Source organism: Oryctolagus cuniculus, chromosome 20, assembly GCF_964237555.1.
Source record: "Oryctolagus cuniculus chromosome 20, mOryCun1.1, whole genome shotgun sequence".
In the NCBI taxonomy this organism is placed as follows: Eukaryota; Metazoa; Chordata; class Mammalia; order Lagomorpha; family Leporidae; genus Oryctolagus; species Oryctolagus cuniculus.
This window is the reverse complement of record NC_091451.1, coordinates 13,831,082-13,855,913: the sequence shown is the minus strand read 5'-3', so window position 1 is coordinate 13,855,913 and position 24,832 is coordinate 13,831,082. Positions and strand designations below refer to the sequence as shown.

General features: G+C 40.1%; 1 protein-coding gene and 1 long non-coding RNA gene across 17 annotated transcripts in view; one reads left to right on the top strand and one right to left on the bottom strand.

Moving 5' to 3' along the window:
- RAD51B (RAD51 paralog B) overlaps positions 1–24,832 on the bottom strand; it is a 682,004-nt gene that overhangs the window by 537,857 nt on the left and 119,315 nt on the right. The gene's annotated exons all lie outside the window — the stretch shown is intronic.
- LOC138847200 (uncharacterized) lies at positions 13,486–18,457 on the top strand. Its single transcript, XR_011384877.1, has 2 exons — positions 13,486–13,629; positions 18,280–18,457. It is a non-coding gene; the product is annotated as an uncharacterized lncRNA (long non-coding RNA).

Below are 24,832 nucleotides of genomic sequence, written 5' to 3'. Positions count from 1 at the left end.
GGAAACCTTCTTTCGAAAGCTGATTTTTATCATTTTTATCTTATTTATTCTATTTTTATTCTAAGATGCTACAGTGATGGAAATGAAATACAGGCATTTCTGTTTACAACCACATCAACTCCAGAGCCTATTTTTCTATTTAAGATAAAACCATCAATTCTAAGAGCCAAGCAACAAATCTTGAAAGGAGACCAAGTAGACTGCAGCAGGATTTATAGTCTCCACCCTATGTTAAGCATTGTGCAGGTCCCATTACTCAGCTCTTCTGTTTGATAATTTATGTGATTTAAACAAACACCCACAATTTTAAACCTGATAACATGCAAGAACTGAGTATACTTTTAACATCTATTATGTGCTCAGAAGTGTATTGGACTCTAGCGAGAGGAAGTAGAAAATAGTATTTCTATCATACTGATATCCATTTGGGGAAAAAAGAGCAGATAGGAAACAATGTTTTTAAAAACACTGTTCAATAAATCAACATAAAAATAATAGAAGAAGAGCTTCATTTGAAAGTGCTGTGGGAAAATAGGGCCAGATAAGATTACTAAGAAGACTCCTTAAAGGAAACCATCAGATTTTGAGAGAAATACTAGTGACATTAGGAAAAATGAGATCAGCTGACAGAAAAAAGGCATCATGTTATTTAAGAAAGACTATCCTTGTAGCAGCAGGTAGTATACGTTAAACGGGAGAATGGGTAATGCTAGGGAGATCAGAGAAGATACTCCATAACCCAGGCATAAGGAGTTGGGGGCACACGCCAGGGTAGTGGCTGTTAAAATGCCTGAGATATACAGATAATTTGAAGACAAAACTACTTACTTCCCTAAAATGCTCAGATGTGTTTGAAATTGAAGCTTACCATTGTATTTTAGCTGCATTTAATTATCCTTAAACCATATACAAATCAGAACTGCAGTTTGAAAAAGTGGAGCAGAGATAACTCTCCACCCTGATGCTGGACAGCAGTGAGGCCTCGGGATGCAGAGCTGGGCAGTGTGGGCTTCATGAGGTTTGGGGGGGGGGGGGGACCCTTGCAGGTGCAGGGCATTAGGGCCAGGGATTGCAGGAGCAGCAGGAGTCCTTGAAGGTGATCTGGGCAGTAACCTGATAAGTTCACAGCTGATACTCTTTATCTCATCAGGAAAGGTATCCGAAGGCCATTAGTTGTAAGGATAAACAGCAAGAATCAAAAGCTCTAACTTTTTCCACTTCCTTAATTTCTCTAATTCAAGTTTTCCAGCACTACAGGGAGGAATCCTGGCTGAAACACCTACCCACACAAATAACAGGGAAAAAAACTATTTTTAACAAATGCTAGTGATTTAACCACAGAGAGATTCAAAATGTGCAAATAAGAAGCTAAATCACAGACTGATATAACAAATAATCCTAAAATCCAGCCTAAATAGAATTTGACAGGGCTGTGACAAAAAGTCAAATCTGCTCCTAACATCTATGTAATACTCTGACTATGAAAAGCCAAACGCCCCCAACATTTAGGCCACACTCTATGACCAAACATTCCACCAGCGACTCCAGGGAGGAAAATAAGGAAAAGGAATAGGAAGAGAGGGAAAGGCAGAACACAAACTCCTCAGAAGAGACACGGGAATGCTGGCAGAAATCAATAATGGGAATACAGTCATATCTCAGCAAAAGCATAGAGTTACCAAAAGGTAAGCTCTTCACTTCCCACTGGCTCTCGGGCCTCATTCTCCTTGCCTGGTTCAAACTACATGGAGAATACCATGGGACACAATTGGCCAAGTATTACTTTCAGATTGTATGTGTACTCATATTTTGATACTAATATTATTACCTGATTTTAACCTTTCTCAGTGAGTAATGAGAAGATGCTGACACAAAATTTCAATTATTGTCCTCTCTTTGTGAATCAAATCCATAAAACTTTCAAGAAAGAGAAGATAAAAGTAAATTCCTTTTTTGTCTTATCTATGCCAAAGGGCTTGGCCAACCCTAGGGCTGAAGCAGGCCAGGGATCAGAGACCTTAAATTACTGCTATTTAATGCCTGTTCTGCTCCAGGCAACTCTGAAACCTCTACTTTGATAGTTCAAGGCTAAAAGCCAATTCTGAGGAGTTGGCCAGAGGGAATAGTTTCTTATATTAATCTTTCTGTACAGCAATGCTTATTCAAGAAAATGACGAAATGTAGTTCCAGACTGTTCTGAAGTCCCAGCCCATCCTCATGAATGGCTCTGGGGGTTAAAGTTCATTGAGCAGCATCATAAAGAGAACTGTTGAACGTGAAAGTCAAGATTTCTAATTTTTCAATCAACCAACATATGCTCGCAGCACAATTTAAGAGAGACACAAGACATGAAAGAACTGGTCTCAGAAAACTGGAATTCCTGTTGGATAGTGAAATTAACACAATTAAACTAATTAAAAATAAAGAAATGCATTGTTTGGTATTGTATATTACAAGGGGAATTCAAAGATTAAAAATTAAAGGGGACCAGAAAAGTACAAAGTGACTTTATGAAAGTGGTGGAAGGAACAGCCTAAGGTTAAAGCAGAGCGAGAAAACAAGTAAGATTCGAATAAAGATGGTTAAGTATGGTGAAGGAGAAGTGGTAATAAAGTAAGAAAGTAAAATGAAACATAGTATTATTGGTGGGGATGGGATTTGCTCTAATGTGTTTAAATGAACCAGGTGTTAAGGAACAAGGCTGAAAAAATAGAGTAAGGCTGGCTTGTGGAAGGCTTTGAGTGTCCTGGAGACCAACAGAAACTTGAAAAGTAGGCTAATGAGAATCTCCACTGGTTATTGCTACGGAAAGCAGCAGTATGAATGGCCTGCAGAAGGGTAGTGTTAAAAACAGAATGGAAGGCCGGCGCCATAGCTCACTTGGCTAATCCTCCGCCTGCGGCACCAGCACCCCGGGTTCTAGTCCCAGTTGAGGCACCGGGTGCTAGTACCGGTTGCTCCTCTTCCAGTCCAGCTCTCTGCTGTGGCCCGGGAGGGCAGTGGAGGATGGCCAAGTGCTTGGGTCTCTGCACCCACATGGGAGACCAGGATAAACACCTGGTTCCTGGCTTCGGATCAGCGCAGCGTGCCAGCCGTAGCAGCCATTTGGGGAGTGAACCAACGGAAGGAAGACCTTTCTCTCTGTCTCTCTCCCTCACTGTCTAACTCTGCCTGTCAAAAAATTTAAAGATAAAAAAACAGAACGGGGTAAAAACTGGAAGCAAAGAAGTCACTGGGGCCATTTAGGCAAGTAATGGTTAAGAGTCTCAACTTGAAGAGCAGCATGCACTTATTAGACATTCAGCAATACGCACTAAGTGTCTGAATGACTATCATGCGTATCAGCATTACTGGCCCACAGCAACTGTGAGACAACACAAGTTTATTATCTTAAGTCATTAAGTTTTAGACTTTTTATGGCAATGGATAACTAATATAAACTTGAAGCTGGCAAGGGGACACCAAATAAAATCAGAAAGGCAGAAAGGTAGGGGAGGAACCAAAACAGTACTCTGCCACTAAAGATGCCAAAAAAAAAAAAAGTTTCTACAGGTAGTGAACAGGTAGTGTCAGATATAAAAATGATGAAAGAGTTTTAAAACGTTATTGAACTTGGTCTAGTTCACACCTAATTAAAATTTGATAACGTCTAAGACAATGTTCATTATAATTGGTGATCAAGTTGTTACTTAAAAAGAGAATGAGGCCAGGGAGGGGAAATGCAAATTTAAACAATCTATATTCCTACATCCGTGGGTCAACCAGTAACTGTTTCAATGGCTAGAAACAGTGTGAAGCTCTTTTTAATTCACTTGTTCTGATCTAACATCCTAACTTTACTCCTACACTCTTCCCCATAACAAACTAAGAAGCATGAATTTATCCAAACCACTACCATATCACATACCACATGATACTGTAAATCATTATTTATGTTTGCCACCCTTGCTACACTGTAAGTCCTCCAAAGAGACCTGTAGCTTATTCATCTTGGAAGTTTCAGAACCTAAAACAATGCGCAGTCCATGGCAGATGTTCAATCACTGAGAAATCTGAATTTAGTGGGGGAAAAAAAAGTGACTTTCTAAACATACTCATGTTATTGATTTTTTCAAGATATCAATATTTTTACTCAATTTCTCTCTCTATTGGATAGTATCTTCTATGATTTGAAAAATATTTGGCTCCAGAATTCATATGTTTAAGCCCAAAGTCAAAGTTAATGGTACTGGAGCCGGTGCTGTGGCGTAGTAGGTTAAGCTGCCACCTACAGTGCTGGCATCCCAAATGGGTGCCAGTTCAAGTCCCGGCTGCTCCATTTCCAATCCAGCTCCCTGCTAATATGCCTGGGAAAGCAGTAGAGGATGTCCCAAGTACTTGGCCACTGCACCCACGTGGGAGACCCAGAAGAAGCTCCTGGCTCCAGATCAGCCCAGCTCTGGCCAATGCAGCCATTTGGGGAGCAAACCACGGGAAGGAAGCTCAAGTGCGCTCGCGCACTCCTCTCTCTCTCTCTCTCTCTCTCTCTCTCTGGGTAACTCTGCAATGGCCGGAGCTGGGCCAATCCGAAGCCAGGAGTCTGGAGCTTCTACCGGGTCTCCCAAGTGGGTACAGGGGACCAAGGATTTGGTCGATCTTCCACTCTTTCTCAGGCCACAGCAGAGAGCTGGATTGGAAGCAGCAGCCGGGACTTGAACAGGCGCCTATACGGGATGCCTGCACTTCAGGCAGCGGCTTTACCTACCATGCAAGAGCGCCTAAAAAATAAATCTTTAAAAAAAAAAACTTAATGGTACTAAGAGGGTGAAAACGTAATCCAGTTCCGGTGCTCAGGAGTGGGGCCTACTAAAAGGTCCTTTGGTCACTGCAGGCATGCCTTCAGAAGGCAGTTCTCACAGCGGATTTATTATAAAGGCCTGAATCAGGCCCAGCAGCCCTCTCTCTGCTTCCTGGATCACCATGTGATCCTCCCTCTACACACGCTCCATCCTCAACAAACACCAAAGCAAAGGAGTTACTTGACGTTGGATTAGGAACCTCCAAAGCCGTGAAACTGAATAAACTTCCTTCCTTCAAAAGTAGCTTGTCACGTGCATTTCATTGTAGTACCGAAAAGTTGACTGATACAGCGCCTCTTCGCTGTAATTCCCTAAAACTCAATCTTGTCCTATTTGTCCACCTTGGGAAGCTAGTCAAGGACCCTCTGATATTAAGAAGACATTTAAACGTTATATGATGTACATGTGTATCAACACATCACATGGTACCTGATAAAAAAGTACAATTTTTAATGTGTCAATTAAAAGTTTTCAAAAGAGAAGAAAAAGAACACCATTAAGTACCCTTTTCCTAGCAAAGTTGTAATACTCAATGAGTTATTTTGTTCAAAAAATTAAACCCCAGAAAATAACATGAGTAATTAAAAACAGAGTGGAAGATAAATTAGTAGACACCAGTCACATCCTCTGATTCCTGTCAACTTTTATATGACTTGCTTGGGTTTTAAGATCTTTATTCCTGTAAACTGACTGCATTGTATTCTCAATCCTAACTCAAGCCTCCATCTCAATTATACTGAACTAAACAATACTGAATTCATATTACTTCAGTTTCTCTTCCCAGATCATTGCAAATTTGGGGTTAGAATGTCAAAATATTTATTTTGGCATATCAAAATCTACACTTCCATTTTTTCCTTGCCCTCAAATTGATAATTGCCTGAATAAGATAATTAAGAAACTATTTTTAGAAGAGCCTTAAGCACACAAGTAAGAAAATACTGAAGTTACTAAAAACTTTAACATTTAAAATACACATTGGATGCTCAATTTTTAAAAGTCTATTCAAAAAAGAAACAACTAAAATTTCAACTTTTAACATGGTCCTGATACACCAAATTAATCTATAACTTTACCACTTAAAATATAAATAGGCTACCACAAATCATAAGGAGTTGTAATCAGGACAAATTCTATTGAAAATGTTTGTAGGCATTTACACAGAACAGCTGCCACCCAGGATGACTAAAATAACACAAATTGGATGAAACTGAGTTAAAGGACCACACCAGGTTTGTAATTCAATTTGTCCTATGTGGTTTGGGGTTTGGGCTTCTTTTCCCCCTCCAGCAAACCACAGTTTGAGAACTTCATCAAATGGGAAGTACAAAGGAGTAAGAATATATAATGCATATGTTTCACATGAGCAATTTACATAAAATCCACCTTTACAGTTTAGACAAAGTTGAGGTGTGTGTGTGTGTGTGTGTGTGTGCACGCGTGGTGGTTGTTGTTGTTGTAGGTCTGACGGCAGTAAGCACTTCTCAAGCTTTCGTTGAGGGTCCAATTCACCAAAAAGTCTTACTGACAGTTTTCATGGTTTCTCTTAGCTGTGAAGTGAGTTTTATTTTGGTCTTCTTTCCTAATGTGGCAGACTGTTTGCCTCGAAGCACAGAGGAGATTTCAGCTTAGGTTCAAGCCTACCTATAAAGTGCAGTCCCTAAGTCTCAGGGTCATTGATGAGAGTGAAGGGAGAAGAGAGTCAGACTTTTACTCAGTGGGCCTTCCAGTAGTCTTAGTTAGATATGGTGATTACCCACTGCTGATAGAGATGGCCAATTACACTGTCATCACTGGTTGATCATTTTGATTCCCATGGGTCTAGCTGGACCTGCCCCTAGAAGAATGTTCAGATAAAATGTCCTGAAACCAACCTAACCCTTGTTGGGATCTATGCAGACAAGGCAATTTGTCCTCTGAAGGTTTTTTAAGGAAATTTAGATTTTGAGAAATTGAGTGTAGCCTCTCACCATGCCTTTTCCATTAGAAGCCAGGTCTCAAAAAAGATCTGAAGTGTAGAATTTTCCAGATGAGTAGGTTGCCCAAGCTGCTTTCAATTCATGCCATGATAGTTTCCACATAAAACCAGAGTGTGATGTAATTAAAGAGGCTTCATTTTAGAAAATTTATTTCACAAGGTTTCTCTGATAATGACACCTCAAGTAGGACACAGCAATAGGAGTGTGTAGCAACTTGACAACCAATCAGAAAACACTAACCTTCTTTTGATATTGGTTATCAAGAATTTGGACTCTTGCATGCATCAAAAAATCATTTTTCCCTGGGAATATAACATATGCATATTTTCACTCAAATTCTTGCCTCTACAGTTTTTACTCTGGCAGATACAGACATGAAAGGTACCTGGCCCAATAATTCTTCCTTGCATAACCCTTCCGAACACTCCAGAAGCCTGTCCTTGTAAAGCCTGCATTCTTCCCAGCTGTCCTAAAACTCAGAAGCCACACCAAAGAACAAGCATCATAGGCTGCTCAGACATATAGCTGTCATTTGAGTCAAGGGAAAATGGAAACTATTTTTTAAAAATCATATTTTGTCTGAACGATACTGGTAGCAAGGAGACACAATTTTTCTAAACTAAGAGGGCTTAGCTATTCAGTTTTCTGCCTGCTATCTGACACCACCTAGGGTATATTATAAATCTTCCCTAAACAACAAGACCAAGAAGAACTGCTAATTAATTATAGGTCTCTCATGAATAAACCAGATGTGAAGTACAAGATGGTTAAGATTACTGCCAGCTAAAATATGCAGAAGGCGGTCAGACTACCTCAGAAGCACACTCACTGTTTTATGGCAAAACATGCAATGCATATATATAAAGCATCATTCTTAAAGGCAGAAGAAGGCACTACTGTGACAATGCTATCCTGTATCTCAAATTCATTCGCAGTGAAAGCCACCTCTGCACAACTTTAATGGATTTGCTTCTGGGGCTGGAGTTGTAGCATAGTGGGTTAAGCTACCACCTGTGATGCCGGCATCCCATATCTGCTGGTTTGGGTCCTGGCTGCTGCACTTCCCTGCTAATGTGCCTTGGAGAGCAGCGGAAGATGGCCCAAGTGCTTGGGCCCCTGCACCCACATAGAAGACCCAGATGAGGTTCCAGGCTCCTGGCTATGGTCTGGCCCAGCCCCAGCCATTGAGGCCATTTAGGGTAAACCAGGGGATGGAAGATCTCTCTCTCCCTTATTGACTCTTCTTCTTTAAGTCTTTTAAATTAGCTAAATAATTGTTTTAAAAAAATAAAAGGTTTGTTTCTACTAACTTAAATAAATCTCAAATTATATATTTGTTATCATTTTACAGATGAAGGAATTATGGTGATGTGACTCATACAAGGTGTTAAGGCTACATTGCAACTAGAGAATAAATAGCCAAGTCTATCCACCAAGCACGATGGCCTAAGCAGTTGTGTAACACACAACAGTCACACAGAACAAAAAATGTCCAGGGGCAGCGAAATCCAAGAACTATGTCTTGATCAAGAACCAGCTCATTCTCCTCTCTCCATTTTCCAAATTTTCTATAATGCTATTAAACTATATTTTTAAGTACAAAGCTGCAAATCAATCTATGTTTGCAGGCAATAAAAGAAAAAACAACAGACATGCAAAACAAACCAATGGTATCCTCTCCAGTTGCCCTTTTTGGTTACTTGACATAGAAGAATCAAAAAGCAAACTTTTTAAACTGGTAAAACCATATTCCACAATCAACTCTACTAAATGAGCACACAGAAAAAAAAATATATTCTGCTGGCATCAGAAATATAACAAATTTAAATTTGGAATGAACCAAACACAAGTCACCTTTTTTTAAGTTCATAAGAAACTGGTCAATAAATGAACAGATCTTTCCTTACAATATCACAGCAAACTATCCTGCCTCGGCGGCACCTGGTCTGAAGCATTCCACAGTAGCTTACCTACTGAGCTATAGAGATAATCCATTCCAAGTCTAGGCTGTGCTTAGAACCAGTTTTGTATGTGCTTGCAAATCTTTGATAATGACATATATAGTTTAAAAATTATAATTGTTTAATACTTTTTACATCATAAGAGAATAATCACCAGATACAGAAAATCCACAACAAACGCAGCTAGACTGCGTGTTATCAAGTCAGTTTTATGCAGCAACTGGACACTAAGTTTCTAAGGAATTCTCACAGCACTTGGGGTGACATCAACTTGGAAAGGACAATGAGATGGGGCCAGCGCTGTGGTGCAGCGGGTTAACGCCCTGGCCTGAAGAGCCGGCATCCCATATGGCACTGGTTCGAGACCCAGCTGCTCCACTTCTGATCCAGCTCTCTGCTATAGCCTGAGAAAGCAGTAGAAGATGGCCCAACTCCTTGGGCCCCTACACCCTCATGGGAGACCCGGAAGAAACTCTGGGCTCATGGCTTCAGACTGGCGCAGCTCTGGCCATTGTAGTCAACTGGGGAGTGAACTATGGGATGAAAGACCTCTCTCTCTCTCTCTATCTCTCTCTCTCTCTCTGTATAACTCTTTCAAATAAATAAATAAATCTTAAAAAAAAAAAAACTCCTTTTAAAAAAAGGGACAATGAGGAAAGAATGAATCTCCTTAATCTGTCCCCTCAAACAAATAACTCCTTTGATCAACAATTGTTTTTCCTTTAAAGAAGAAGTTGACTGGTGTTTTTGCATCAACAGAAATAGTAACAGGCATTTTTCAAGGATGCAAAGAGTCTTTCACGTGTTTTATAACAAATAACAAAAAGGTGAGAAGTCCAGTTTAGAAAGAATCTGGCAGAGCAGCAGCAAAGACAGTGTCAGAATTCTGGCAGAGTCACAATGATGGAGAACATCAGAGCTGGGAAGAATGACGTGCATCAGGGCATGGCTCCTACCACACTACAGACCTTTGTTTTTATGTTTTCTGCATTGTTCTGCCTAACACAGAACATTCTTTGCTGGCCTAAGAGAAATAAAACCTTTAAGTGACCTACTCTGGGTACTGCTTCTCTGTTTCAAGAACTTTATTAAATAACACAATATAACCATCATCTCGCTACCATTAATTTGTACAAGACTTTTACTGAGGAGCACAAAATAACCGGCACCAGTTTATTATTTCACAAAACATCCCTGGGGAAGTTGAGAGTCAGAAATAATCTGCTGCATATTATAGATGGGAAAATTTAAGAGCAAGGAGTGCTCCTACAATTACAAAGGGAGACAGTGATGAGCAGGGACTAATTCCTTAATTCCTGACTCCCAACCCTTTGCTCCTGGCACATGATGGTACCTCTTAAATCTCTGAACACACAGAGTGTAGAATAAGTGCAAACATCTTCAACATACTTTCTCAGAGGCTCCCTTTCACACTGACTCAGTTCTGCACTCTTAGCTTTATGGAGAAAAAAGAAAAGAAGGAAAGAAACTCATATAATAGTGGCCTAATCTAATTAAGCCTATAGTTTGGTGGTAGTAATACTTGACAGTCATCAAGTTGTTTAAGAAATTTACTCTAAACATTAAATGAACATTATAAATATTTTCCAAGAAAGAATGACAAATAAATAGTGCAAGTTTCATCAATTTTAATATTATTAAATTATTTATGAGGGGTCTTCAAAAAGTTTGTGGAAAATACGTTATGAAAAATCCATGCATGGATTTCAAAATTTTTTGCATCAAGGTAAACTTGTATCTTTTATTTTCATTTTCCATGAACTGTGGGGAGTACTCTCCTATCCTCACAAGTAACTATGACCTAAATCAAGCAAAGAAAAGTTTCTGTTTGTCAAAAATGTATTTGCTGAAAAATATGCTAGTTCAATAATTTAACAAACCTGAGAGTTTTAAAAGCCCTAAAAGATTGCCTAACCCCCTCATTTTATAGACTGCAAATTTGCTTCTGGAATCTGGCAATTTAAGTGATAAGCAGAAGCAATGGAGGAGAAAGGACTTAAGCACAGGGAAGCAGGAAAAAGAGATGTCTAAATAACATGAAGTCCTAGTTACATTAATTCCTAGCAATGCCAGTGATTTAGGGAAGGATGTGGGTGTTAATGCCAGTTATGCCCTGGGAACTGAGTCCACTAGCGTTTCTAAGACAGTCTAATTGCAAGGAAAACATTCTTCTCCAAGCCAGAAATTGCCACCTTTTTCATCAGGCATCAGGCGCAATACTTGCTTCCTCCTTTTTTTCCCTCTCTCACCTTCTAATTGTCCATATGAGATTTCTATGAGAAGAGGAAAGGTTAAAGCCAGTCTCAATGATGACACCACATGTCACAAGCTGAAAAGATGTGATGAATCACCTATCTAATAGGGAAAGATGTACAAGTTCTATGAGGGGGCTTAAAATGCTCATGGAAAATAGAATTAGAAGATAATGCAGAGGCCAGTGCTGTGGCAGACTGTGTTAAGCTGCTGCTCAAACACTGGCCTCCCATATTGGAGCACCTGTTACTCTGCTTCAATCCGGCACACCTAAATACTATATGTCTGTCATAAGCCTATTTACCCAAACTATCTCACAATCAATGCACAGAAAAAGGGCTTTAGATGTTGAAAACCAAACTGAAAACAATGGTCAAATTCTGGTGTTGGTAGGGACCTACTGGGGTGAGGGGTGATGGCAATGAGGGGAGTGTCCAAGCAGCCTTTACAGGTACTCTGAATGTTTTGGAGATAATACATTAACCTAGATGTTACTTAGATAATGAAAAGTAATTTTTGTAAAGAATCACACATGGATGAACAGAACAAAAGTTGAGCAGGAGGAAGACGCAAAGGTTAGGGAGAAGCATGATAAGCACCCATGTGGGAAAGACCTCTGCTTCCTTATTAACTTCCAGTAGACAGCTGCTGTTTTCCTTTGCTCAGTTTACTCTCTTAAACCCACCAACTCTGACTCTGTCCTGGTGATTTTTAAACCACACCAGTGCAGAGGCTCTTTGTCCTGTGGATTCCTATCAGTCCTTCACTTCCCTGGAAAGTGAGAGATGGTCATAGTAGTAGGTAGTCAAGGATAATTAGAGTTTTCTCTTAATTCTTGAACCTATTTACCCCACCAGGAATTGACTGTGCCTCTTTTTCCTCTATCCTCCAGCTATAAAAGTAAGAGCCAGCTCTTGACTCTCTGCAGTAATAGGAAGGTAGTCATTTAATACTGTTAAAAACTAGTTTCATCACTACTCTGACTCCAGTACCTTCCAGAACCAAGCGCTTCCTCCTGGCTTGCCCAGGGACAAGTAATCTGAACACTACCCTAGCAGTACTTATTGCTTGGAGCTTTGTACACTTGGTTTTTGATTTGTTTATTCATTTGTTTTTGTCCTATTTTACAAAGAGTATTCAGGGGAAAATCTTTGCTTCCTCCATTTTTCCATATAAGCAGTAGCTTATCAGTTAGGGAGACGTATTCTGTGTGCATGGGCCTGGGGAATGGCATGATCGACAGCATAAGTACAAGCAAGCTCAAGAACAATGAGGAAGCTGCTGGATGCAGTGTAGATATATATCTGTGTCTGGAAACAGGGACTAGGACCAAAGGGAAATTACGGCAGAAAATGAGGCAAGAATAAGTAGGCTGGGGACAGACTATGAGACCCTGGCATGACAAGCTACGAACTTTAGACTGAATCTCTTACATGTTAATGGGTGCCCACCAAAGGTTTTTTAGCCAGATAATATGTTTAGGTCTGTCTTTAAAGAAAGAGATTTGACAGCAGCGTGGAAGACAGATTAGAAAATAAAAAGACTGGAAGTAGACAAGTAGCACTCTAAAGGACTAGGAAAATGGGGAAAAGGGAATGAACAGGGTTCATTTTTTGGAGACAGAGGACGCAGGACTTGCTGATAGACTAGTTATGGAGACTAAGGGAATACAAGGACTCAAGACAAACGTAAGCTCCCAGCTAAGAGAATGGGAGGCAGGGGCATTCGTGAAGACAGAGAGCACTTGGAGTATGTGTGGGAAAAGGAGTTTGGGATTCTGTTGACCTGCTTGATAGGATATCAACCCGCTTCTCTGTGCTCCACCCAGTGCAGTGCCATGTGCGTTCAATTCACGTTTGTGAGAATGGTGACATTAACCCACACCAGGATGACTGAGACCTTAAGATAGCTCTTCAAAGTGCCATGTAGAAAGGAAATAAGAGACCAGGTGACTTGTTTTTCTTTCCTGTCAAATTCCTTCTTTAGCAGCTTCCAAATTAAATTTCCAATAATAATAGGGCTTTTTAACAAGAAGGTCTGTTACCAAGTGCAGCCTGTGGTAGACCAAGGTACCTCTCCCAACTTTACATTCTACACATTCCAATAATCAAGCCACATCACCTCTAATTCTCTTTCTTGTTCAGGAACCTGCACTGCCACTTAAGATTCTATAACTGGACACACCCAATAGCCAAACATAATCAGAGCCATTTAAACAATGTGAGAAAAAAAGAAAAGAAAAGAAATCCACTGCTGTTTTATTTTAAAAACCTTGGGTGGGGGGTGGGTAAGGGAAAAACACCATTTGTTCTGGTTAATGTTGTTGCGCAATGTTTTCTGGGGTTTGCCTTGCACGCATGTTGAAATCATAACTAAATAAATCAGCTCAGGCAACAGGCACAAAGAAACAACACTCCCCTCCCACCCCCCCCCGCACTGGGTGCCTGCAGGAGCCCCGGCATCTTCTCCGTGACGCGCACACACTTTGCAGCGGCTTTCTTTCTCATCCTGTGCCAAGTGAAGTCTTCGCTTTATTTTGAATCTCGGCAACCACAGTAAATTCCAAATTTTTGACAGGTAAATGCTTTATTCCTCACCAGAATCTTACTCGCTCCCCTTTCTAACTCAAGCTCAGGAGCGCAATACGGCTGTGTGGCTTATCTCTCTTCATGAGAAGAAAATAAACACTAATAAATTCCGTGTGTTTCCTGACACTCACAAGCGTGAAATGGGTTGAGATAAAACTGTCATCTTCTTTGCCCGCCACTTTAAAAACAAGTATGCGGACTGCAGGAGAAAGAACAGCGTAAAAAGCCAGGGATCCGGGCCTGAGCCCCACTCATTTCAGTCTGCTGTATAATTTAGTTTTAAGCAACTTAAATTTGGTTTCTTCACATATAAAGTTAGGGAAAGTAGATTGTTGTCAAAGGCTGCTTTTACTTTAAAACTCTGAATCTCTAAGGTCATGGCTATTATCTGATCTTTTTTTTAACATGAGGAAATCAGTCACTAAAAAAAGAAAATAAAATCCTAAAGAAAAATACCTTCCAGTGGTAAATGGAATGAACCTCCGAAATTACCTAATCTGCACAGCTTTGAAACTTATTCCACATGAGGTTTCTAAGCCAAGAGATGGACGTTGTTGTATTTTTTGTAGGATTCCACAGCTTAGAGAGAGACTGCGATGCACTAGTCTAGTCCAGCTCTGTCAATACAGATGAAGAAACTGAGATTGGGACTGGAAGCAGAAATACATAAAGCACACCCATAAAATAACGTGCAGCTCTTAAACATGATGGCAACAGGAAAAGGACCATGAAAACTTATAAAAATGAGGATATAAAACTATATAAGTCTAAATTCATTTCTCAGAGTACTAAATCCATAGTACTACTTTGATTAAAACATTCTTGCCCTGGAGCAACCCCCCTCAATTCTCAGAATAAAAATTCAATAAAATGAAAAATATAACCCATTACCCAAAAATCTCACCATTGGGAAAAAACTCAGCGTTAACATTTAATAAGCAGCATTCCAGACAACCAATCACATACAAAGATAAATGGGTGGACAGATATAAATTTATTATTCCCTGGATAATTTAACAGATTATAGTCACCTTTTAAAAAAATGTATATTATTTTATTTATTTGAAAGGCAGTATGACAGGGAGAGGGAGGGAAAGTGGAAGGGAACAGAGAGAGATCTTCCATCTGGTGGTTCACTCCCCATATGGCCAGGTTGTAGCCAGGAACCCAGAACTCCACACAGAATTCCCACACAAATGGCAGGAATCCAAGTGCTTAAGCCATCACCTGCTGCTTCCTATGGTATGCATTCACAGGAATCTAGACCAGGAGCAGAGGAACAAAACTTTAAAAGTAAATAAATAGGGACCAACATTGTGGCACAGCATCCAGGCTTCTAACTTTAGCTTCGCCCAGCCCTGGCTGTTGTTGTGACCACTGGGGAATGAACCAGCCAATGGAATCCCTCTGTCTGTCTCTCTGCCTCTCTCTCTCTCTCCATAATTCTGCCTTGAAGAAAATAAATAAAAATCTTAAAAAATAAATAAATAAATAAAAGCAAAGGGGACTGGACACAATGCTGGAACTCCGATATGGGATGCAGGTGTCCCAAGTGGTGACTCACCCACTGTACTAAACACCCATCCCTACAGTCACTTTTTAAAATAAAAATATCAATTCTGGGAGGCAGGTGTTTTGGCTTTGTAGTTAAGATACCGGATAAGATCCACACACACGGGTGGGCATTTGGCACGATGGTCAAGAAGTCAGTTGGTATGCCCACATTCCACGTCAGCGTGCCTGGGTCAAGCACCAGCTCCACTCCCAACCCAGCTGCCTTGTAATGGACATCTTGGGAGGCAACAGATGATGGCTCAAATACTCAGATCCCTGCCACCCCTGTGGGAGACCCAGACTGAGTTCCCAGCTCCTGGTGTCGGCTGGGTCTGGTCCTGGCTGTTGCAGGCATTTAGCGAGTATATCAGCATGTAGAAGATCTCTGTCTCTCTGGATCTCTTTTTCTCTGCCTTTCAAATCAAATGAATGGGGGGATAAAAGATGGTCACCATGGTCAGTAACCATGTCCAGCTCCTGACTCCAGCTTCCTGCTAATGCAGACCAGGAGAAGCAGCAGTGACACCTCATGTGACTGGGTCCCTGACACTCCGTGGTAGACCTGGATTGTTCCTGCTCCAGGCTTCTGCTCGCTCCTGGCCATTGCAGGCATTTTTGAGCCAGTGGTTGGGGAAGCGCTAGTGTGTGCTTTCTCCCTGGCTCCCCAAATAAATAAAAATTCTTAAAAATAATTCATTCCAATTTTACTTGAAATTAATAAAAGCTTAACTGAAACTGAAGAAATTTTAGATTAATGCTTCTTCACTTAAGATACATTAATTGTGAAAAGTTCCTCAGAGAAAAATAATTAACACCTCAGAGAGAGAGTGGCTTAATGTTACTTTTAAACTACTTTAAGGGACCAGCATTGTGGCAGAGTGGATAAAACCACTGCCTACAATACTGGCATCCCATATGGATGCCGGTTTTTAGTCCTGGCTGCTACATTTCCAGTCCAGCTCCCTGCTATAGGCCTGGGAAAGCAGCAGGAGATGGCCCAAGTGTTTGGGCCCCTGCATCCACATGGGAGACCTGGATGAAGCTCTTGGCTCCTGGCTTTGGCCTGCCTTACTATTGCCATTGCAGCCATCTGGGGAGTGAACCAGCAGATAGAAGACACTATCTCTCTCTCTCTTTCTCTTTCTTTCTCTCTCTCCCTCCCTGTCTTTCCCTCTCTCTCTGTAACTCTTTCAAATAAATAAATAATATGTTTTTTTTAAAATAAGCTACTTTGGGGCCAATGCTGTGGCATAGCAGTACCAGCATCCCATTTGAGTCCTGACTGCTCCACTTCCAATCCAGCTCTCTGCTATGGCCTGGGAAAGCAGTGGAAGACAGCCCAAGTGCTTGGGTCCCTGCACCTGCATGGGAGACCCGGAAGAAGCTTCTCACTCCTGGCTTTGGATTGGCGCAGTTCCGGCTGTTGAGGCCAGCTAGGGAGCGAACCAGCAGATGGAAGACCTCTCTCTCTCTCTGCCTCTACCTCTCTGTAACGCTTTCAAGTAAATAAATAAATCTTAAAAAAAAAAAAAAAAAGCTACTTTAAGTTTTCTTTAAGTTTTAGACAGTAGTGATTGAATGGCTGCTATAAAGAGATTAATAATCTCTTATCCCTTTTTCCTTTCAACTATCTCCCAATTTTGTTGTATTTATTAGTTTTACTATGCATTGTATACAGTTTAGAATCTGTTCTGTTGGTTTCTATAGTTTCTAAATCTCGCTTTTATATATAAATACATTTACTATCACAACAGTCTTGAGCTTGATTCTTCTCTTGGTCAGCTAAGTTTAATCACAAGTTTTTTCAGAAGTCTCATAGATGTTAGACTCTTTCACCTTTCAAAGACCTTTCCAAGGTCTTTCACCCTTGAGAATATATACCTGTTGACTTTCCACCTCAACAACCTGGCTGGGTACAACGTTCTTCAATCAGAATCGTGTTGACAGTGCTCCTCTAGTACTGCACACCGTAGCCCAGAAATAAGACCCGTCTAAGCCTCCTCTCAGATACCGTTTGCTTTTGCTTGTATCAACCAAAGGTTTTATTTCATTCACTAACAACCAGGATATGATTTGATGTTGAGACTTCTCAACCGATTTTCAATATATCCTTTTGAGTTGTTGAGTCAGTTCTTCAGGTCAGTGAAGTTTAGCTGTATCACTTCCCTAAATACTTGTTAAATGCAACTTGTTGGGTCCTCTTCCTCACACACACCATTGATCTTTTGGTTGACTGGTCTTTGTGGCATTTCCATCACTGTTAACAAAAAGCCTTAACCTTTGTCTTTGACCCCTGTGTTGACTGTGATTATGTCAAGCTTTTGTTCCAAGCCATTAAATCTTCAGCCAACTCTATCCTGGTCTTTACTGGTTCTCTATCACTTATTAGTTCTGCAATGGTGGAATTAGTCTTCAGTTTGTTTCCTTAGCTCTACAATATCATTTTTCACCAACATGAAGTGATTTTTAAATTTCTTTATTGTTTATATATGTGTAATTCTATGTGTATGTGTGGATAACATATGTAACTATGAACACTTAAAAGGCTACATATGAAAATGTTAGTAGTTTTCTGTTACAGTCAGTGATTTCTTTTTGCCTATCTGAATTTCCTAATTTTTTATAATAAACATATATATTACTTCTACATTGATTTTGATAGGTAGACACAACATATGTAAATGCTGTGTTTGAAACTCTTGAAAAAAGCAGATTTCTAGTTTAAAAAAATTGAGAAGTGAAATCCTTTATTTACACAAGTCAGTTGGTAGCATTGTTCCCTTCAACTACACCATATCGTTTGCAATGTGTTCACGTCTGATAGTTTAGCTGTAAGTTTTAAAAGAACTTAAGTGTCCATCCAGGGATTAAACATATTTATGTCAATTATACCAAATGTCTAAGTTTTCAAGAACAATATTCTCTCTTAAGCTATGAGTATACTGCAGTCCTTGAAAAATGGCAAAGTGAGCTATGTTGGTATTCTAACTGCCAGCTACAAGGCACTGGAGACAGAGATACAGAGGAGATGTGGACAAAAACCTCTCCTGCTTTCTTCATGACCAATTTTGTTCTTCTCTTTCAGAGGTTAAGCAAATACAGGCCTCAGAAAACGCTATCAAACCTGTATAAAAGAAGGAAACCCCTCCTCTTGGAGTCCAGCAAATGTTGATGGAAGATCTCTCTCTCTCTCTCTCTGTTTCTCACTCACTCTCTTGGTAACTCTGACTGTTAAATAAAGTAATTAATTAAAAAAAGATAAATCTAGCTAGTTTTAAGAAGTATATTTACAGATCCAATATAGAATGCTAAATATTTGCATACTTATATAGAGTTTATAAAGTGCTTTACAAGGATGTCTGTTCTTGGCAGGATAATGCAAATATATAATTAATAAGAAAAATCTGAGTTGTCAAAAGGTATATATACACATTATAAAGAAGATGGTAACTTTTGACTGATAAACTTTCATCATTAGGTATCTAACAACATTTAGAGATGCTTCAGGATATTTATCCCTGGGTTATCTTTAATTTTTGATGCTAACATAAATTTCCAAAGAAGGTATTGACCAAAGAAAACCAAGAGAATTAAACAGAAATATTCTGAACATCAAAAAATCATAATTTAAGTTTCAGAACTGATAATACTGGCAGTGAATTCCTATTTACATGAATAAACATCAAGAGTTTACAGAATACAACATTAAAAATGAGGAATCTAGAAATCAAATAATGTATCATTTATAGCAAGTTAAAAACAAAAAAGTGATGGGAAAAACTAAGATAAAAGACATGACAAGTAACCCCTAAAGTTTCTTAAAATATAATAGAAAACTCATGATCAATCTTGAGAAAGGGCAGAATAGGCAAAGGAGAAGCAGAAAGGAAATGCTAAAAAGCTCCCTATCGAACTAGGAAGTTTCTTTTTAGTATCTGGACATTCTAATAAAGAAAATTAAACTTAACAGTTATTCCACATGAATGACTTTGGATGTCCAGTTTTGTAATTTCATGATACAAATGAAAAAACAAAATACAAAGATGAGAGTTTTGTGGGAAAGATACCTAAGAAAACCTGTTTAGAGCTAAAGCATCTTCACAAAGTACTGAGACCTTATTCATTTGGCTGTAGCACAACCTCAACAAATTTACTCCGTCCCCAATCCCAATACTGTTTCAAAATGCTGCCCCCTGTTTTGCTGTAACAGCTAAGATTCCACTTAGGATGCCCATGTCTTGGAGTGCCTAGGTTCAGGTCCCAGCTCAGCTCCCAATTCCACCTGTCTGCTGATGGGCACCCTGGGAAGCAAGAGGTGATAGCTCAAGTGGTTCAGTCCCTAACACCCACTTTGGAGACCTGACTGAATTCCAAGCTCCTGGTTTTGCCTGGCCCAGCTCCAGCTGTTGCAGACATTTGAGGAGTAGGTCAGCACTGGGAAGATCTTTCTGTTTCTGTCTTCGACTTTGTCTCTTTGCCTTTCAAATAAAATACCTAAATAAACCAATAATTTTTTTTAACTTAAAGCCTGTCCCAAATAAGAATAGAGATGCAAATTAAGAGGAATAAATTTTCACTGTAGCTTTTATGTGAGTCTTCTGTTTACTGTATTCAGCCCTGACCTCATACCAGGTTTATTTGACAAGCACTTGGTGGTAAGACTAGATACCAAACTTCTTCGTGAAAACCAATGTGGGTGGCTGCTCTACATTTTTCATCTTTTTATAAGAAAGTAGCTCTTTATGGTGGCATAAGACCTCATAGAGCTATGGGAGAAAGATTGCTGCCTGGCCCGGCGAGGCTTTCAACATTTAATTCCACTTCTGTGTTTCATAGACTTAAGAGTGATCAGAAGATTCAGTCAATCTGAAGACAGGAAAGAAAAGAAATTCATAAAGAAAATCAGCAGCAGCAGCTTCAAGTAAAAATAAAGCTCCATGTACAGAGCTCTGTGCCTACCATCATGCAAAATAAACAGACAGGATCCCTGCCTTGCAGAAGCCTCCACGCTGGAGCAGATGATGGCGGCACAGACACGTAAACAGACATTCACGATGCAGAACAGAGACGTGATGGCTGCCAGCGGAGCAGAAATCAATCAACTGTAGCTAAATATTTACAAAACGTGAGAGATTTATTGTGTGCAATGTATTTTGTATAATGCACATAACAGTCTCTAAAATTGGTGGGGGTTGAAGGAAGATATAATTCTTTTGTTTCTTGATCCTACTCTGTCTCTGACTTCTTATATAACTACAGGTCTTAATCTTACAGTAACTATTTTTGTCCTATAAAAATGGAACAAAAGCAACTTAAATAGCTTCCCAGGTGTTTACATTATAAGGGTGTAGGGCAAGCACTTAGCAGAACGATAAGATGCTGATTGGGACTCTCACACCCCACACATCCCACATTGTAGTGCCTGATTCAAATGCTGGCTCTACTCCCAATTCTAGCTTCTTGGTAATGCAGACTCCGGGAGGCAACAGGTGATGCCTCAAGAATTTGGGTACCTGCTGCCCACGGAAAAGACCCAGATTAAGTTCTGGGTTCCTGGATTCACCCTGGTTGTTGTGGGCTTTTGGGGAATGAACCACTGTCTGTCTGTCTCTGCCTGTCCGTCTTTCAAATAAATGAACAGTTTATCCTTTTAAGAAGAGGAGTATAGAATCATGAGAACACAATACAGTAAATTTTATTATGATTTTTGATTGGGTCAAGAAGAAATTCAATTTTTAAATCCCTCAGGAAAAAAATAGTCTCACATAACATACTCTATAATACCAAGTCAATCATTTGAGGGCATTAACTTTTGAAATGGTTGATATGAACTTCTGATTAGAGACAGAGAATCATAAGTGATACTGTCATTCCCTACCAAATGTCCCTGCTTCATTTCTGTCAAATTTCCTCCTGCCATCTTTATTTCTTTGATATTCCTTCTCTCAATTTCCTTTTCTCTTTTCTTTTTTTATTTTTTTTTTATTTTTTGACAGGCAGAGTGGATAGTGAGAGAAGAGAGACAGAGAGAAAGGTCTTCCTTTTGCTGTTGGTTCACCCTCCAATGGCCGCCACGGCCAGCGCACCGCGCTGATCCGATGGCAGGAGCCAGGTACTTATCCTGGTCTCCATGGGGTGCAGGGCCCAAGTACTTGGGCCATCCTCCACTGCACTCCCTGGCCACAGCAGAGAGCTGGCCTAGAAGAGGGGCAACCGGGACAGAATCCAGCGCCCCGACCTGGACTAGAACCCGGTGTGCTGGCGCCACTAGGCGGAGGATTAGCCTAGTGAGCCACGGTGCCAGCCTCAATTTCCTTTTCATCTTTTTCGTGTCCTTCTCTTACTATTGAATCCACAGATATAAGAGAATTATGACAGTGCTTCAAGAAGTTTGTGGAAAAATGGATGAAAACATGGGTTTATTTTGGTGCAAAAAAGTGAAATCCACGCACGCTTCTCTCATAATATGCATGTCTATGAACTTTCTGAAATGCCCTTGTAGAAGGAGATCCCCAAATAGTGGAAAGGAGCAGGGACAGTTTCCTCTCTGGTTTTTTTTTTTTTTTTCAGGAGATTAAACATATCATAATACAGAAAGATTCTGAACTAAGAGATCTAGAGTACCTGGGCTCCAGTCACACTAAACATCTTTCAGGCCTCACACGTGCTGTATTCTTTCACATCCCAGGGTTTTACACTGCTTGGATCATGCTTTCTCTCACTCATCTCCCTAACTTAAACAAGCAAGCAACTACACATCTCTCCCCAAACTCTGAATTTTGCTTCTGTACTTCTCCTTAGGTTCTTTCATAGCCTCCTGTACTTTTCCTCCTACAGTGGCAACTATCACACCCTATGTTATTCACCCATCTACTTATCCTGATCCACCCACCAAGACTGAAAGGATCATGTGGGCAGGAACTAGGACTTTATCACCTGGCTCCAGCACAACACCTGGCACATGGCAGGCATCACCTGAACAAAACACATAAAATATGTTCTAAACCTCTAGGGAAGCATTTCCCAGCAACGACTTCTGCAATAATGGAAATGCTCATATCCACGCAGGTTGATACGAGCCATTAGTCATGTATGGCCACTGGGCACCTGAAATGTAATCAGTGCAACTGAATTTTTTATTTTATTTAATTTTCACTTATTTAAATAGCCACATGTGGCTAGCGACTAATCTATTGGACAGTATAGCTCTAAAATCCCACTGAGAATATAAAATATTAATCATGATTTGGTTTACTTATATTATCCCATACATAGTGAAAGCACAGTTTAAGGAAATAACCCAAATTTCCTAAGTGAAGTTTCTCTGAACAGATTACATACTTCTTGAAGGCAGGAATTTTATCTTGTTCGTCATCATCGTACATATAGCAGGTATTTAAAAACATTTTTAAAACATTTGACATCCAGTTACACTGAAGGGAGACACTGCCATTCAAATGTAAAGACTCTGGAGTCTGTTTTTCATTTCTTCCTGGTTTAAAAGCAACAGGCAGAAACCAAAAAACAGGCACCTAACATCAAAGCAAAGCAAGACAAAAATATGTTATGTTTTCTAGACGCAATATTCTCTGTCCTCTCAAGTAGCTGTGAAAAGTCTTTCTTCTAGAAAAGGACCGGAGAAAGAAGGCTCTTACATATGTCCCACATCTCTACCTCTGCTCCATCTCTGCTCAAAACCCTAACCTCATCCTAATCCAACTTAATCTGCAAATTCTACACATTGTCCAGTTCACAGCCCTCCCTCATGCAGCATTCATGCTAACAAAACAGAAAAACGAGGACCTGTCTTGTCAACAGTCTGCTCTGATGGTTAACATCGCTTGGTTCTCTAGAGGTTTACCAAGTCTATTAAATAAAATCATTCTTAGCTACATGGAAGTTAATGTGTCTCAGTTTTCTGAACTACCAGCAATTTCTATGTGCTTCATTTTTGTCAACACAAAATTTTGAAAATTAGAAGTCTTCAAACATCTTTTACATAAAAGGCTCTTTCTTGATTTATCTAAACCTTGAGAGATATCTTTCGTAGGAAACAGAAGAAATCAGAGACAAGAAGAGTCAGATGCTGTCATGCTACTGAGTGACAGAAAAGATACACTTGGTGAAACCTCAAGCTACAACCCTGGAACAACTCCCCTATATAACCTTTGAAAGTATCTTCAAGTCCTAAGTATTTAGTGTGTGTGTGTGTGTATGAGTGTGCGTGTGTGTGAGTGTGTGTGTGTGTGAGTGTGAGTGTGTGTGTGAGACAGAGAGAGACCATAAGTACTAACAGTACTATCATCACTTACATTTCTGGATCCAAAACTGATATTCAAAACAGATCTGTGCTTCCAGAGCACAGCTATTGGTGCTCCGTCCAAAACAAGTGAGGCCTATCTGGTTGGTCTTTATGAAGACACCAGCTTATGTGTTATCCATGCCAAACATGCAACAAGTATGCCAAAAGACATCGGCTAGGATGCTGCATACACAGGGAATGTAAATAAGAATCCAGTAGGGAAGAATTTCATTCTCAAAAAAATAAAAAATTTCATCTTCTTAATAGGAGTTCTGAATATTAGATTTCCTCCCACCCTGGGATCAAAATGTACCTAAGTATATGATTGTGGGTGGAAAATAGGAGACACAAATCAGATATTGGCAGTTTCTACATTTTCATTTATTTGTAGATTTTAATAGAAATACAGAGATGTAAAACATCATGGCAAGTCAAAATGTTTCAGTTAACAAGTTTCACAGTCAACTTTATAACAGTCATAAATAAACCTGTTACATTTTTCTAGACAATGCCAGCATTTGAATTTTTAAAAAATAAGTACATTTCTTATCAATGGTATCTAAATAGTATTTGTATTTTTTTAAAAGATTAATTAATTTATTTGAAAGGCAGAGTTACAGAGAGGCAGAGGCAGAGTGAGAGAGAGAGGTCTTCCATCTGCTGGTTCACTCCCCAGATACCACAATGGCTGGAGCTGTGCTTCTTCCAGGTCTCCCGTGTGGGTGCAGGGACCCAAGGACTTGGGCCATCTTCTACTGCTTTCCCAGGCCACAGCAGAGAGCTGGATTGGAAATGGCGCAGGTGGGACTCGAACTGGCACCCTTATGGGATTACCTGCTATGCCACAGAACTGTCCCAGTATTTTTAATCATACTATAAAGTCTAGCCTTTCACAACACTTTTCTAAGTTGTCGTCTGTGTGAGTTGTTTCTTTAAGATTTACTTATTTATTTGTTGTTTATTTATTCATTTATTTAAAAATCAGAGTGATGGAGAGAGAGACAGAGGGAGAGAGGGGAAAATATTTCACCTGCTGGTTCACTCTCCAAGTAGCTGCAACTAAGACTGTAACCAGGGCTGGGCCGGGCCAAAGTCAGAAGCCAGGAACTCCATCTGGGACTCGCATTTGGGTGGCAGGAATCCAAGCACCTGCGTCATTTTCCATTGCCTTCCCAGGCACAATAGCAAGGAGCTGGATCAGAAGCAGAGCAGCCAATATTCAAACTGGCACTCGGATAAGGGCTGCCACCACAAGGGGCAGCTGAACACTCATGGCCGTGACCCCAAGGGCAGCTTTGTAACGGTATGCTGAGCTGGCTGCCTCCTCCCTCTTTGA